This window comes from Girardinichthys multiradiatus, chromosome X (genome assembly GCF_021462225.1).
Source record: "Girardinichthys multiradiatus isolate DD_20200921_A chromosome X, DD_fGirMul_XY1, whole genome shotgun sequence".
Lineage (NCBI taxonomy): Eukaryota > Metazoa > Chordata > Actinopteri > Cyprinodontiformes > Goodeidae > Girardinichthys > Girardinichthys multiradiatus.
In genome coordinates, this window is record NC_061817.1 from 39,689,778 (window position 1) to 39,706,462 (window position 16,685).

General features: G+C 41.8%; 1 protein-coding gene and 1 long non-coding RNA gene across 3 annotated transcripts in view; one reads left to right on the forward strand and one right to left on the reverse strand.

Annotated features, from left to right (window-relative positions):
* LOC124862600 (double C2-like domain-containing protein alpha) overlaps positions 1-13,683 on the reverse strand; it is a 79,608-nt gene extending 65,925 nt beyond the window's left edge. For both annotated transcript variants that reach the window (XM_047356602.1, XM_047356603.1), the window contains exon 1: positions 13,335-13,683. The gene's annotated coding sequence lies outside the window, so the exon portion shown is untranslated. The remainder of the gene's footprint in view (positions 1-13,334) is intronic.
* Positions 1,090-7,247, forward strand: LOC124862601. The gene is made up of 3 exons (XR_007036958.1): positions 1,090-1,214; positions 3,635-3,762; positions 5,578-7,247. It is a non-coding gene; the product is annotated as an uncharacterized LOC124862601 (long non-coding RNA).
* Positions 13,684-16,685: the final 3,002 nt, after the last annotated feature.

A 16,685-nucleotide genomic window follows, 5' to 3' on the forward strand; every position in this document is an offset into this window, starting at 1 on the left:
ACGTAAGCAGACACAGAAGGTTGCTGTGGACTTGTTGAAAAGATCAGATTTCAAATTTTAATATGCCCAAATAATCTTGAAACACACCTTGTTCTGGATCTTCTACATTTTGTGAGATTGCTGCCATGTCTTCCTGTCTATGGACTCAGTCTGATCAGTAGGTTTCATAGCCTTGTTTGCTCCTCTGTCCATGCTACAAACCAGAGTGGCTTCAGCAGTGGGAGCTTCACATGGATGCATTTGCAGCAGACACCAGTAAATGTTAAATGGACTGAACTTATATAGAACTTTTCCAGTCATACAGATCGCTCAAAGCACTTTACACTAGCGCCGCATTCACCCAATCGCACTCACTAACGCTCACACAATCATACACCGATACGCAGATTGGTAGGAAACTTGAGGTTAAGTGCCTTGCCCAGGGGCACATTGACATATGGCAGGAGGAAGCTGGAATTGAACCCACAACCTTCTGATTGCAAGACGACTACTCTTCCTACTGAGCCACAGTCGACTAGTGGATATAGTTTCCTAAAGTAGCCTGTAAATAATAGAGTATGCGCTGCTGCACATTATTAACATACATTTAACACATTTCCTGTCAATTTAAACCATCTGCTTTGCAGCAATAATAAATGCATTTTAGTGTTTATTATTTTAGTGTACCATTGAACCAAACTTTAAGTTTGTAAGTGACATGGATAATTTCTGAAATGTATTGTCATTTTCTCCTAATTATCATATTCTAATTACTGATGTGATAAGACCTACAATCATCCGCCCACAGGTGACGTTACGGTTGGTGCAGAAGAACCAAGTATTCTGCGGTGCCCAAGATGAACAAGAGTTCACGCCCTGGAACCTCGTTTTGTCGGGGGAAACACACGTCACTGGTTCCAAATCCCATTCTGGAACCGCAACGGGCTCCGAACCATGTTGGTGGAAAAGGGATATTAGAGATTTGCCGTTCAGCTCATCTCTCTCTTCACCACAACAGATCAACAACACTGCAGACACTGCCTCACTCCACACATTTTTTTCTACTGGATGGACGGACGGACGGACGGACAGATGGACGGACGGATGGACGGACGGACGGACGGATGGACGGACGGACGGACGGAAAGCTCATTTATCAGCGGAAACATTCTCCCACATGAAACCCATATCTATGCACGTCCAGCCATGGATGTCCTATCGCACTGGGATTACTGGTGAGTGGAATATGTTAATGAAGACACATGAAATGTTCCTTTTTCTCCATCCTCACACACTCTTCTTGCTCTCCTATCTCTCTGCCACAGTCTGTCTTCCCTGCATGATGTTTGCTGATGCTTTCTTTCTGTCTCCTGTTGTTTTCCTGCTCCCTGCTTGCAGATGTGTCACCATGTCCATGTTGCTCTGTGAATTACCACCTCACACACTGGAGAGGTGACTCTCTGGTCAGGGTGTCCTGTCACTCTGAATACTCTGATGATGGCCGACTGGCAGGTGTGAGAACAATAGCTGTGATGGAAAGGAGCAGAGGATACTTCCTGATCCCAGTTTAGACTAGTAGCAACAGAACTGAGAACTGAAATGGGAAATTCAAGAATCCAGCATTTATGAAAGCCATGGATAGCATGGAAATTATAACATTTGTGGAGATGATTAGTGCAGGTAAACTTCAGCAACACAAGTTGCATCACAAGACAGCATCCAATATGCTTGAATTCAATTATAATTTGTCCCTGCATCTAATTAGAATGTGGGTCAAACATAAATTGCAGGGAATGATATTTGTATCGCATATTAAAAACTGTTTATGTTGACCAAAGTATTTAAGAGCCAAGCCAGACACAAACTTAAAATATTATGAAAATAACTGCAGTCACTCATAAAATAGATCAGTAAGAACAAGAACTAGTACATCAGCGTCAGAGTAGAGTCTCTATAAAGGTAAGCTACCTCAGTTTTGTTTGTATTATGGAACATCTAAGAGACGTTGTGTGGTCGATCGGATAGCTCCTGCTGGCCAGGGGATGTTGGAGCCAGATAAATATCCAAAGCTCTAAAATAGGCAATAAAACCTTAGCAGTTAGTGAAGGGGATGAGAAGACAGGACGTATGTGTTCACATGTTGAAGACTGAACAAATTGAAAACAATGCAATGATCTAGAACAACAAAAAGTAATCAAACATGTGAGAAGAATGGGTCCAGGAGGGAAACCCAGACAAACCTCTCCCAGGTGACACTGTTCAGGTCCTTCTCGGACTGCCCTGGGGTTTTCTTCAGGCAGTGAGCACCCAAAAGAGCTCCAATGGAGGCACCCCGAAGGCATCTGGATCAAACACCTCAAATCTCCTCTTGGATGACTGAGCTTCTGATCACATCTCATTTAAGCTCAGCTGCTTGATCATGATCTATATTTCATTACCACAGACACAGGTCAGAACATAGACTAAATTAGGAGCTTTGTTTTTTGATTGAGCTGTTTTTGTAACCACATTACTGGAGTTGAGGATACTTACATTCCTCCAATTAGGCCAAAGACGGATTCATTACTTGAAGAGACCAATTCACCTTTTTCCAGGTGAGAACCATGGCCTCAGACTAAGAGGAGCTAACTCTGCAGATACCAAGGATAAAATGTCAGATTTCCAAACTAAACACCCTCTTCTCCATGACAACACCTTGGGAGCCGGTCAATGAACAAGGGGCGACCATGATTGTGTCCAACCTGCACTGGGAGCTTCGTTCCAAGAATACAGGCGTATCTTTTGTGATACAAGAACCAGGTAGTCCTTAAAAACCACCCAGGTCCATATCATTCTTCTTGTTGCAAACTCAACAGGTGTTAAGCTTAAATGATTGTTTTTTGTGACTCAAAAGTGAGAAGAACATTATTAATTAATAATAGACACATCATTTGGCCTTTCTTCCAACATGTTGCCACTAAATATGTAAAAAATATGAAATATATTTTGTTCTTTACACAAAATAAATAAATGAATAAAAGACTAATATAAGACTTTTGTCCTTAACCCTGAGAGAAATTGTTTGTTCTGATAGCTCAATAACAGACAAATAATGTGAGAAAATTAAAAGTTAGAGAAACCTGGTTTCTGTTGTGTCCATGATTCTGAATGATCACACCTTCTAACTCAGGAGAGGTTTGTAAAAGTGTCAGAAAATGAGTCCATTGTTACAGTTTATTCATCTGCATCGACTCAACTTTCTATCAATGTTTTCATTCATTTCTGTATTTTTCACACATGCCTTGAGTAATTACAGCCTCGCAGGATCTTCAGAAATGTTCAAAATGTTTATCAGTTCCTAAACATGAAAAAAGTCCCGGAGGTGCTGGAGGTAGAATTAGACCACAGAAAAGTCTCAGACACTTCAAGGTTTGATTTTAAATAGAGCTTTTTAGAAAATGCTGCAGATTTGATGTTTTTGACTCCCAGATGGTCAAGTCACAGATGCAGAAACGTGTTGTTGGCAGAAACAGTTGGAGCATTTAGCATTGTTACCTCCTGAACCCGCCTCTTATTCTCTGTCTAATTAAACATGCTTGGTGGCAAAAAGAGGATTTACCTCTCTTTCAAACATCTTGCCTGCTTCTCTTTGGGATATGAAATCCTCTGTTCACAGGAAGCTCCACGTTATAATTGAAACCGACCGACCACTGCATGAAAATCAAAACAGGGACCCGATGTTCCAGGCTGATGGCTGCTTTCAGCAGAGGCGTCTCTGATAAGAAGAGGAAAATGATGCTCGAGGTATGTTCCGTAAGTGTTTGGGTTTTGGTTTCTTTTGTGTCTCTTGTTTTTACCATCCACCCGTTGCTTATTACAGGTCCTTCTCAAAATATGAGCATATTGTGATAAAGTTCATTATTTTCCATAATGTCATGATGAAAATTTAACATTAATATATTTTAGATTCATTGCACACTAACTGAAATATTTCAGGTCTTTTATTGTCTTAATACGGATGATTTTGGCATACAGCTCATGAAAACCCAAAATTCCTATCTCACAAAATTAGCATATCATTAAAAGGGTCTCTAAACGAGCTATGAACCTAATCATCTGAATCAACGAGTTAACTCTAAACACCTGCAAAAGATTCCTGAGGCCTTTAAAACTCCCAGCCTGGTTCATCACTCAAAACCCCAATCATGGGTAAGACTGCCGACCTGACTGCTGTCCAGAAGGCCACTATTGACACCCTCAAGCAAGAGGGTAAGACACAGAAAGACATTTCTGAACGAATAGGCTGTTCCCAGAGTGTTGTATCAAGGCACCTCAGTGGGAAGTCTGTGGGAAGGAAAAAGTGTGGCAGAAAACGCTGCACAACGAGAAGAGGTGACCGGACCCTGAGGAAGATTGTGGAGAAGGGCCGATTCCAGACCTTGGGGGACCTGCGGAAGCAGTGGACTGAGTCTGGAGTAGAAACATCCAGAGCCACCGTGCACAGGCGTGTGCAGGAAATGGGCTACAGGTGCCGCATTCCCCAGGTCAAGCCACTTTTGAACCAGAAACAGCAGCAGAAGCGCCTGACCTGGGCTACAGAGAAGCAGCACTGGACTGTTGCTTAGTGGTCCAAAGTACTTTTTTCGGATGAAAGCAAATTCTGCATGTCATTCGGAAATCAAGGTGCCAGAGTCTGGAGGAAGACTGGGGAGAAGGAAATGCCAAAATGCCAGAAGTCCAGTGTCAAGTACCCACAGTCAGTGATGGTCTGGGGTGCCGTGTCAGCTGCTGGTGTTGGTCCACTGTGTTTTATCAAGGGCAGGGTCAATGCAGCTAGCTATCAGGAGATTTTGGAGCACTTCATGCTTCCATCTGCTGAAAAGCTTTATAGAGATGAAGATTTCATTTTTCAGCACGACCTGGCACCTGCTCACAGTGCCAAAACCACTGGTAAATGGTTTACTGACCATGGTATCACTGTGCTCAATTGGCCTGCCAACTCTCCTGACCTGAACCCCATAGAGAATCTGTGGGATATTGTGAAGAGAACGTTGAGAGACTCAAGACCCAACACTCTGGATGAGCTAAAGGCCGCTATCGAAGCATCCTGGGCCTCCATAAGACCTCAGCAGTGCCACAGGCTGATTGCCTCCATGCCACGCCGCATTGAAGCAGTCATTTCTGCCAAAGGATTCCCGACCAAGTATTGAGTGCATAACTGTACATGATTATTTGAAGGTTGACGTTTTTTGTATTAAAAACACTTTTCTTTTATTGGTCGGATGAAATATGCTAATTTTGTGAGATAGGAATTTTGGGTTTTCATGAGCTGTATGCCAAAATCATCCGTATTAAGACAATAAAAGACCTGAAATATTTCAGTTAGTGTGCAATGAATCTAAAATATATGAATGTTACATTTTCATCATGACATTATAGAAAATAATGAACTTTATCACAATATGCTAATATTTTTAGAAGGACCTGTATGTTCTAAAAGATATTACCATATTAGTTAATTCCTTAAGATTTAGTTTCTTGCTTATTTCGTGTGTTCTAGTTTATTTCCCTCAGGTTTGTGTTTTCATTTTCCCCGTGGTGTTTCTTTGTCCTGTCCAGGGTGAACCCTGCCTCTCGCCCATAGACTGCTGGAGATAGGCACTAGCTTCCCCGCGACCCACTATGGAAGAAGCGGTATAGAAGATGACTGACTGTTTCTTTGTGTCTAAGTTCAGCTTCCTTTGTGTTAATTAGTCTCCTTCTTTCTGCTAACCCTCTGCCTCAGCGGCTTCACATTATATCCTGATGAACACAGCAGCATCCTATGTCATTTTCACACTTCCCTCAGTATATAAGCTCTCTGGTTCCCATTGTTTGCTGCTGGATCCTTCCATTTCTATTTCCCATATGCTCCCCATTTTTCACGCCTGTGACAATGTGCTTACGTTCAGCTTTTCTTGTGCTTTTTGTAAAAATTTTCCATTTAATTATTGAAGCAGTACTCTGCTCATCCCATGTTCCTGTCTCAGCTAACCAACACCTCATGACAGCTAGAAGATAGAAACAGCCCTGAAGCCTCACAGAAGAGGTGGCACCTGATTTTTCTCTGCTTCCTCCTAACTTATAAGAAGATGACCAGAAAATGTTGGGTTTGAACGATGAACAAAATGTATTCCTAGTTCACACTTTCATAAAGTCCTTTCACATGCTTGCTTTTTAAAATTATTTTATTCACAACAGCTTCCAGACCAACAAATTGTTGATGAAAGCACAAAAGTCCAAAATGGTCCGAAACACATTTAAGGTCTTCCTCACTAACCACCCTTCATCCTGAAGGACCTGCTGAAACTTTATATCCAGCCCCAAGGTTTTTCTAGAAGGAACCGAGGTTCTGGTTCCCTTATCACGTCAGGTCCCTGAGATTTTTGAAGTCATGGATGGATTTGAGACCTGCAGAATGATCACATCTGAACAGTAACTGCATGATCTAATCTGCTTTGGGCCAAATGAGCAAAGGAACCACAAGGTGCTGTACAGGAGGTCCATTGTAAAACATATCTCCACAGTTCAGCTTACCTTTTAGACGTTTCTTGACAGTTTCTTACCTTTGTGGGTTTTTATGGGCTGTAAACCTAAAACCCTTAAAGACGGACACCTCCTTTTGCTGAAACAGGACAGCACTCTATGTTTTTCAGCTTCAGGGATCTGAATGAATATGGATGTTTGGTCAGCAGGGATCTCAGAGGAGATTTGAGAATGTTTCATTAGTTGGTCTTAATGAACCAGTGAAGAGGTTTGTCCTAAAGTACTACAGTAGGACATATTCAGAGATGCCAGGGTTTCTACAGAGTAGTAGCCGGAACCATTTAGGTTTTGGAAAAATTCTTGCTGCTGCACAGTTCTGTCCAGTAATACCTTTGGATTGTGGCGTTTGGACATGTCTGCTGCTGCTGCAACAAGGTGCCATCAGTGAGACAATCAAGTTTTTGCACAGAAACCTTCTGATAGGACTATTAGACACAAACATTACAGAAGGTGTCACGGTGTGACATTTTGGACTTTGGTTTTGGTGTCTTGTGATGGTTTATTTTGTCTAGATGTTTCTATCATGTTTATTAGTTTCTTTTCCTCCCTCTACCATCTCCTTGTGTGTATTGTGTTCCTCTAACTCTTAGTTCCTTTTGTTGTTGCTTTCCTTTTTTTTGTATTATTATTATTCACCCTTGGATTCTTATTTAGTATCTCTGTGTTTAGTTATGGTTATGTATTTGTTCTTATTCCAGCTTTAGTTATTGTTTATGTTTGGTTTGTTTATTTTGTAATTTACATTCTTTTTATGGCCTCTTTGTTTATTTCATAGGTTATTGTTTTTGTTTCTGTTTTCCCTCTAGTTCTCTCTTTACTTTAGTAATTCCAAAGTATTCTAGTTCTTTATTTTCTCCTCTGATTTATTCTCTTGCTTAGTTTGTGTTTTCTGTTTATTGTTTATTTCCTTTCACTCTTCCTCAGCCTTTATATTTGTTTCACCTGTTCCTTCTGCTTCCCTGCCTCCTTGTCGCACCTGTTCTCAGTTCTCTTGATTCCCTGCCTTTGTCTTTCCCCAGGATATTAGTTGGTTTGATGTCTCTGTTCGTTGCTGGTTCCTTTTGTTTGTCATACCTCGTTCTCCTCCTTGTTTATGCTTTGTTTTTGCATTACCTTGCCTTGGGAATCATTTGCCACGCCTTGTCTTGGGAAACCTGCAGTGATTGTTGTAAGCTTTGTATCTATTCTGTAGAATTGCGCCACTCAAGCTGGCAGCAGGTTGGAGCAGCTCTGTTACTTTTGATTCTGATTTATTCTTTTTTGGGAACTATTCCTCTTGTGGTGGATACAGTTGATTTTCTTTTTTTTTTTTTTTGGACGACTGTCCTCTCCGGTGTCAGATGCTGTGCAGCTTGGAGGATTTTTCCTAATACTTTCTATTTTTGGACATTTGTTATAATGCATTGCTATGGAAACGGGGTTGTTTCTTACAACTAGGAACAGCTGATTAATATCTCAAAAGCTCAAATAATACTTCAACTATAACCCCAAATCCCTGATGAGTTGAAAAGGAGACACCGTGGTTGCAGAGCACTAGCTAAGAGAAGAGAGAGAAGGAGGAAGTTCAAACCATCTCTTCCTTCGATTATGATGGGCAATGTGAGATTGTTGGGAAACAAGTTGGATGAACTCCCAAGCCCTACAAAGGACCCAGCCAGAGTACGGGGCATGCAGTATCATGTGTTTTACTGAGACATGGCTGCAGGATCATATCCCAGACTCCAGCGTCTCTCTGCCGGGCTTTTTAACCATACGAGCAGACGGAGATTTAAAGAGGAGCGGCAAATGTAAAGGAGGTGGACTGGCAGTACTTGTGAACAACAGATGGTGTAATCCAGGACATGTAACTGTGAAGTGTCATCTCTGCAGTCCAGATATTGAACTGTTGGCAGTAAGTTTTTGTCCATATTATTTACCCAGAGAGTTCACCAGTTTACGTTCCACCTTCCGCTATTGCCGACACTGCATGTGATGCCACCAGCTCAGTTGTTGCTAAGCTACAGACACAACACCCCAATGCGTTTGTGGCAATTTCTGGTGATTTTAACCATGCTTCACTCTCTGCTAAACTTCCAACGTTTCAACAGTTTGTCAGCTGCTCTACCAGAGAAAACAAAACATTGGATTTGTTTTATGCAAATGTCAAGGACTCATACATCTCCACAGCACAACCTCCTCTAGGCAAATTAGATCACAATCTTGTTTTTCTCTGCTCGAAATATAAGCCCCTTGTTCAGAGGCAACCTGTAATAAAGAGGACTGTGAGAAAATGGTCACTGGAAGCTGAAGAAGCTCTGCAAGGTTGCTTTGAGGCTACAGACTGGGACGCACTGTGCCAGCCACATGGAGAGGACATCAATGCCATGACTGAGTGTGTAACCGACTGTATAAACTTCTGTGTGGATAACATCATCCCCACCAGAACCGTGAGATGCTTCCCCAATAACAAACCTTGGATCACCAGTGACCTGAAGGACCTGCTTAACAAGAAAAAAAGAGCCTTCAGAGAGGGAGACAGAGAATTATTGAGTTTACAGAAGCAACTTAAAGTCAAGATAAGAGACAGCAAGGAGGTGTACAAGAAGAACCTGGAGAGCAAGCTCCAGCAAAACAATATCAGAGATGTGTGGACAGGGATGAAGAAGATCACAGACTTCAAGCAGAGGGATGATCGGACCGATGAAGGTCTGGACAGAGCCAATGAACTGAACACATTCTTCAATAGGTTCAGTTCAGAAACAATCTCAGCATCCTCCTCTCCTGCTCACAGCCAAACAGACATTCCATCTTCCTTTGACCCACAGGACACACAGCTGTCCAGTAACACCTCACATTTTTTATCTTCCACCTCAGCCCTAGACCCTTCTGCTTCTACATGTTTGCCTTCAACCATATCAGAAGATGCTGGTGCTTCCTTTGCTTCCCTCTTCCACCTGTGTGTCTCAAGAAGTCAAGTGAAGATGCAACTGGAGAGATTGAATAGGAATAAGGCTGCAGGTCCAGATCATGTCAGCCCTAGAGTCCTGAAGGCCTGTGCAGAGCAGCTCTGTGGGATTCTGCAGCACCTCTTCAACCTTAGCCTGGCCCAGAAGAAGGTTCCGGTGTTGTGGAAGACCTCCTGTCTTGTTCCGGTACCAAAGAAAACTCACCCATCAGTCCTCAATGACTATAGACCTGTTGCCCTGACATCTCACATCATGAAGGTCCTAGAGAGACTCCTGTTGGCCCACCTGAGTAAGCAAACAGTAAACCATCAGGACCCCCTTCAGTTTGCTTATCGCTGTGGAGTTGGAGTTGAAGATGCCATCATACACCTGCTTCAACAAACCCAGTGTCATCTGGACAAAGCCAGCAGCACTGTGAGGATCATGTTCTTTGATTTCTCCAGAACATTTAACTCAATCCAACCTGATTTGCTTTGTCAGAAACTCCAGAAGACTCAGGTGGAGGCCTCAACAATCTCCTGGATCAAAGACTACCTGACAAACAGACCACAGTTTCTGAGACTGAAGGGTTGTGAGTCTAACCAGGTAGTCAGCAGCACAGGAGCACCACAGGGGACGGTACTCTCACCATTCCTTTTCACTCTGTACACCTCAGACTTCCAGTACAAGACAGACTCCTGTCCTCTGCAGAAATACTCAGATGATTCTGCAGTCGTTGGTGGATCAGAGATGGACAAGAAGATGAGTACAGGAAGGTGGTGGACCACTATGTGGCATGGTGTGGAAACAATCATCTCCTTTTGAACGTGACTAAAACAAAGGAGATGATTGTAGATTTTAAGAGAAACAGGAATAAGTCAAAAACTATTTATATCATGGTAGAAGAAGTGGAGGTGGTGGAGGAGTATAAATACCTCGGTGTTCACCTGGACAACAGACTAGAGTGGAGATGCAACTGTGAAGAAGGGACAGAGCAGACTGTACTTCTTGAGGAAGCTTAGGTCCTTTGGTGTTTGCAGCAAGATGCTGCATATCTTCTATAAGTCTGTTGTGGAAAGTGTGATCTCTTCTACCATCATCTGCTGGGGAAGCAGCATCAGAACCAGGGACTTAAAAAAGCTCAACAAGCTGATAAAGAAGGTTGGCTCTGTTCTGGAGACTCCTCTGGAACCTCTTGAGATCATTGTGGAAAGACGGATTCTTCATAAAATGAAGAACATTATGGAGAACCCTGAGCATCCTCTTCATGAGACTGTCCTACAACAACAGAGTGTCTTCAGTCAGAGGCTTCTTCAGATCTGCTGTAAGACGGAGCGCTACAGGAGATCCTTCCTGCCCACAGCCATCAGCATCTACAACGACTCTTTGAGGAAACCTTCATAATATGAGCTACAACATTTAATTTCCCTTTGGGATTAATAAAGTATTTTGAATTGAATTTGAATTGAATTGAATTGAATCTAGGCTCTGGTTCATTTCCTGCAGTGTTTTTGCTACGTTTTGGACCTTGTAAATAAATCTTTGAATTACAAAGATGATCCTGCCGAGCTCTTGTCTGCATTTTGGTCCGATCCTAAACCACAACGTGACAGAAGGCCGAAGGTCCCAGCCAACCCAGCAACATCGAGTCACACCCTGACTAGGACTCTGCTTTCAGGGGCCACAGGATTGTTTCAGGGTACTTTCTAGGGGCAAAACAAGACCCAGGCTCCATCAAACTGACAGAAAGTTCACAACTTGACATGAGAAAGGTAGTCAGAGGTGTCAAAAGGCCGGATCAACAGGACACAACCACCACAATCAGGAAAGTGAATGTAGGACCATGGTCTGACCACTGGCATGTCCATCTCATCTTACAACCTAGAATGCTTTGTATGAATGTGCATTCTTCCATGATTTCCTACAGAGCAAATACAAATTATAATATGTGGAAATATCAGTTTTTAAATTTTAAATTGGGTAATAGCTTCATATCAGTCCTTCACCTTTAAAAGATTGAGGAGTTGACCTAAAGAAATTTACACAAGCATATTGCTGCTCAGGGAATGATCGGGACGTTATACACATTAATTATTACCAACAATGAAAATATAGAACTTTGTTAGTTCTGAGACCTAAAATAGTACCAGATCTGCTCTCAGTATTGCTGTTTATCCTTTACAGAAGCAAATGTTTCTTCTCTGGTTGTCATCTGTAGCTCAAACCCAACATGGAGTATGGATTTTCCTCCCTTTGTGAGCTGTAAGTTGATGAAGGAGAAGAGCTAGCATGCAGGGTTTACAGTTGCCTGTAGAAAATTATTTACTGACTACAGGAACAATCCCATTTCACTTTGAGAGCGTGTTTAACATGCCCCATCTGAAGCCACAGATTAAGCTTCATTTTAATAAAGGTACAGCAGCAAACAGTGCAGCAAGTAGGCATGCTTAGACCTGTCCAAGATTCACAGGGACATGTCCGTAGGTGGATGATTATTGAAACAGACAAAACAAAATTAGCTACTTCAAAATTTCATTTCACTGCATATAAACAATCGATTTACTGCAGCTGCTAACATACCAGATGTAGCTAACAAAATCAATCTTCCAGCAGCAGAATCAATACTAAATCCAAACTAACAGATATTTTACAAACTGGATTTTTAGAAATGTTTTCCAACGGAAGGTTTACGGTGTATCCGTGTAGACGCTGACGTGATGTTCATGCTAACAACCACAGTGGAGATGTACCTTTTCATTTTTGCTCAGCTTTGTTCAGACTCTGTCATTAATAAACTTGTCAACAATGCCCTAATTGTTTCAGGGGAACCATTGGCCTAGCGCTACTTTACCCATGCTTAGGTTTACACACCTGACTTCAAAGTCACATGTGTCTGTAATATTTAAGTTATTGCCACCCAGCTGCATGGAGGTGGATGTTTCTTCGGCCATTTGTTGGTATATCAGAGACCCTGTGGATTAAATTTTATTACTAACATAGAATCTGGAGGACTGGACCCAGGGAAGGTTTTATCTTTCCTTGCTTGAATTTAATGCAGAAATCTAAACAATCTGTGATGATAACAGGGTGAAAGAACACCTCAGCTATTGTGAGGTTGATTTAGATACTTGCTTTGCCTGTCTGAGACTGTAGGTAGCGCTATGCACATTTAAAGCAGATTTTTTTGTTTCAACTGATCTGATGATGTTCCACATAAAATGCTCCTGCAGAACAGCATCCAGATTTTAAAAATAGATGTTTTAAAGGAAACTTCAAGCTTCATCCTAATATCAAAGCATTTTACATATTCTGGGTGATTTTATTTGAAGTGGAGGAAATATTAGAGGACTGCAGATGCATTGCATGCATGAAAGTGAAATATTTATACCTCCCTTTTAGTTCTGTTTGTTCCCTGTGACACCAGAGCTTTTACTGGAATAAATGAATATTTTCAGAATTCCACAGAACCTCCACTTGACTCAAAATATTCAGGAATCAGTAGGTTTGCAAGGATTTCCACTTTTATTTAATCAATTAATCTCAGTTATATACAAAATACTCCATGTTTTGCCCTTTTTAAATAGATAAAATTACATAAAGCCCTACAGTTCTTTTCCTGCTATACACCAACTCTAATACTGGAGTCCCTGCAGACGGAAATCTATTGCATATTTCAAATATTTCTCAGAAGAGTAAGCAAAACGAATATGCTACAGTAAAACAGTGAAAAGAGTCATGCAAAAGCCATTGCAAATGCACTTTTTAAATCTGAACAGACACACAAGGAGAAAAAATACCAAATCTTTTGAGAAGTGCCTGAAATCCAAACCTTCAGAGCTGAGAATGAAGAAGAGCTACGTTTCTTACCTTTGATTATGGGAGTGGAGGAGATTCCTGCACAAACAAGTGGACGAAGAGTGTGGACTGACAGGTGGTGAGACGGGCAGCGAGCAGCCGAGGAGTCGGCAGGAGGAGGTGGAGGATTAGGAGGAGGAAGAGGAGGGAGATCTCCTTGTGACAGGTCCAGACTTTTAACTCCTTCTGTTTCCGCCTCGCTGCTCCTGTTTTCACTGTGATTCCAGAGTGTTTAATATCTCGCCAAGCTTCACATTCATCTGAAATGTCAACAGCAATGAAGCTCTTCCTTTAATCACACTACACATGTATTAGATTAACTCACCTCCCTCCTCAGGCTGCAGATTGCAGAGGAGGTGGGGGCAGAGTAAAATAATGTGCCAACAGCAGCATCTGCCTTTTTCCTTCTCTGTGTATAATTTGGGCTTAATGATGCCTAATGATACATGTGTGCATCCAACATACATCACATAGGAAGCCTGTAAAAGATCTGGCCTCCTCCTTCTCTTCTCCTGAGTGGTCAGACACAGAGGTGTCCCTGGGGTGAAGGAACCCCTTGTTAAAAATCTTCCTCCTCCTCTCTACAGATCATCCACCCACTCACAGCAGCTCCCTCCATCCAAGCATGCCAAACGGACAGGAGGAAGCCGGACATTATTTTTCATTTCCATCCACACACTCCTCTGCTCTCGCTCCTTTCTCCTTACCTGATCCAGGTACCCTGACAGTGAAACCACACCTGCTGCTGCTGCTTTTTGACTTGTAGAAGCAAGATGGAGCGGTTTCCTTTAGCTTTGTGTGTTGGTTTCCCACCAGCAGAAGCTTCAGAGAGGATGTTCAGCCCAGCATCTCCGGCAAGATGTCAGGATGACAAATATCAAAGTTTGGAGTCATATCTTCTATTGCAGGAGCAATAGAAGATGCAAACAAGCTGTTTCAATTTGTCATAATTGGGTTTGTAGTAGAACCAAAGGGCAGAGAAGGTTTTAATATCCTTAGACATTTCAGACACAGAAACAGGAGTATGGCATGCTCCAACATGACCAGAATACCAGACATGACAGAACGTCTTGGAAGACGGGACTAACACAAGGAACCGGCGGGGAACAATGAAGAGCAAAGAGCTTAAATACAAACAAGGAGAACCAATGAACAGAAGGACAGAGTAATCCTGGGGAAGAAGGAACGTGTGGGTCAGACTGCAGGGAGACGAAACCAATTAACAAGTCAAAACAGAACTTTGGGCAAACTAAGAACCAGACCAGCAGAAATAAACAAAAACAAACACCAGACACCAAAGAAAAATAAGTAAATGGAATCAATGGAAATGAGCAGCATTTATGAACAATATGATAAAACCAAGGAGATTTTAACCGGAGTATGACTCTTTCAGGAAAGTTGGTTAAATTACACACACTTGGCACTGACTGCATTTATTTTCGGGTGTCAGAGTAAAATAAGCTGAATAAAATGCAGGGCAAACATTTCAGGTGTTTGTAAAGATTTTGATAAACATGCATACTTTAACTTCACAGTTATACGCTGTTCTTTGTTGAAATTATGTGCACGGGGTTTATTAGATATATATGAATATTTTAGTAAGATGCGGTACCACAAAGGGGAGACTATGACCCAACAGCGTGTAGAACCACAGAACCAAAACCTCAGCAGTGTTTTCTAATGTCATCCGCCTCTCACCCTATATGAGTCCTAAGGGGTGAGAAAGCAAATCCTGCATGGCATTCTTCTGGTAAGATCTCCTCAGCAGAAAGACCTCATAGCTCAAACTGACTTTGTGGAGCTCCTTCTCCTGAAAAGAGCAACAACTTGAGTGTCATGTTTAGATTTGATGATGGACTCAAACTGCAGAAACAACTGAAGTGAAATAGAACGGCATGAAACGAGCAGCAAAACACAAGAATCAAGCAGAAACCAAAGAGAACAAATGAAGATGACCGATAAACCAGAAGAGCTAATCAGAGGAAATGAGGAGCAGCTGTTGCAGAGTGAAGGCAGAGCAGCTGAAGGAGGGAGACTAATTAACCAGAAAAGAGCTTAACAGAAACACAAGGAAACCAAGGGAAGTATCTAAGAGACATTTAACAGGATTAACTCAAGATGAATAAGGAGCACTAGAATTAAACACAAAAGAATGAACTAATAAAGGAAATACAATAAGCATGAGAAAATAAACTGGAAAAAAAAGACCAGAAAAATGTAATAAAGAGCAAACAAAAAGGAAAATCAAAACCCAAACATCTACTCTGAGACGATCTGGAGAAACGGTGGGCCAAAAAAAGACAGGCCCTACAGGCAGATATGAGCCAATGTATAAAAATCACTGTCATGTTTGCTGCAGGAGCTCCTTCAGCAGATCTGGTTGAAGATGATGAGGAGGAGGAGGAGGAAGTGGAGGAGAAGATAGTAGGTTGGATTTCACAGAAGCTAAAAATGTTTTTTTTGCCCAGATCAACAGTGTATGATAAAGGATGAAGATAATGATGAGAAGCATCACCAGGAACCTACAAAAACTGGAACAGAAATAGTTGCTGTTGGCAGGGTTACGGTCAACTCCTCTCCAAGATTCAGCAGCTTGCAGCAACTTATAGAATCAGGAGCTTGCAGGACCTTCGTCAGTAGTTTATAGAACCTCCATCAGTAGTTAGTAGAACCCCCGTGAGAAGCTCAAAGAACCTCCTTCATAGAATCTCTATTGGTACTTCAAAGAACGTCCATCAGCAGCTTACAGGACCTCCGTCAGTAGATTATAGAACCTCCTCCAGTAGCTTGTGGAACCTTCATCAGCTTATTTCTCCTTCAATACTTCCAAACAGTCTTACTGGTTCTGTGTTTTTACAACTTCCCTGTCATGACATTTAACCCTTAACCTGAGGCCTGTAGAGTCTGAGATGGAGCCCTTGGTTTTTCAGTGTTTTCTGAAGCAACAGCATAACTTCTGCAGACAAAAACTCTATCCTTCTACTGTTACTTTTGAACTTTATTGCTTGGACTTGTTGCATTTAGCAGAAAAGCTATTTAGGAACTTTGTGTTAGGATTCAGCAGAGCATGAAGATCTCCGATGTCTGGCTGGATTGAGCTGGGCACTACTGAGCCCAATCTGTCCCTGATCACTGTAATCATGTTATCAGAGTGGGCTGCAGGAAAAGTTTCTAGAAAGCAAACATCCAGGGAGTGAACAGGTCATAATTAAAGGAAGTTAAATGCGGTTTCTTTAAATACATTTGTCCTGATTTTTAACTTTTAGTACAAGGACTGAGTCAAAAACAGGACTGAATAAGTGGATGCTGTCTTAGAAACAAAACTCAGGGCAAATAAAATAGTCGTGCCAGAAGCTTTCTGGT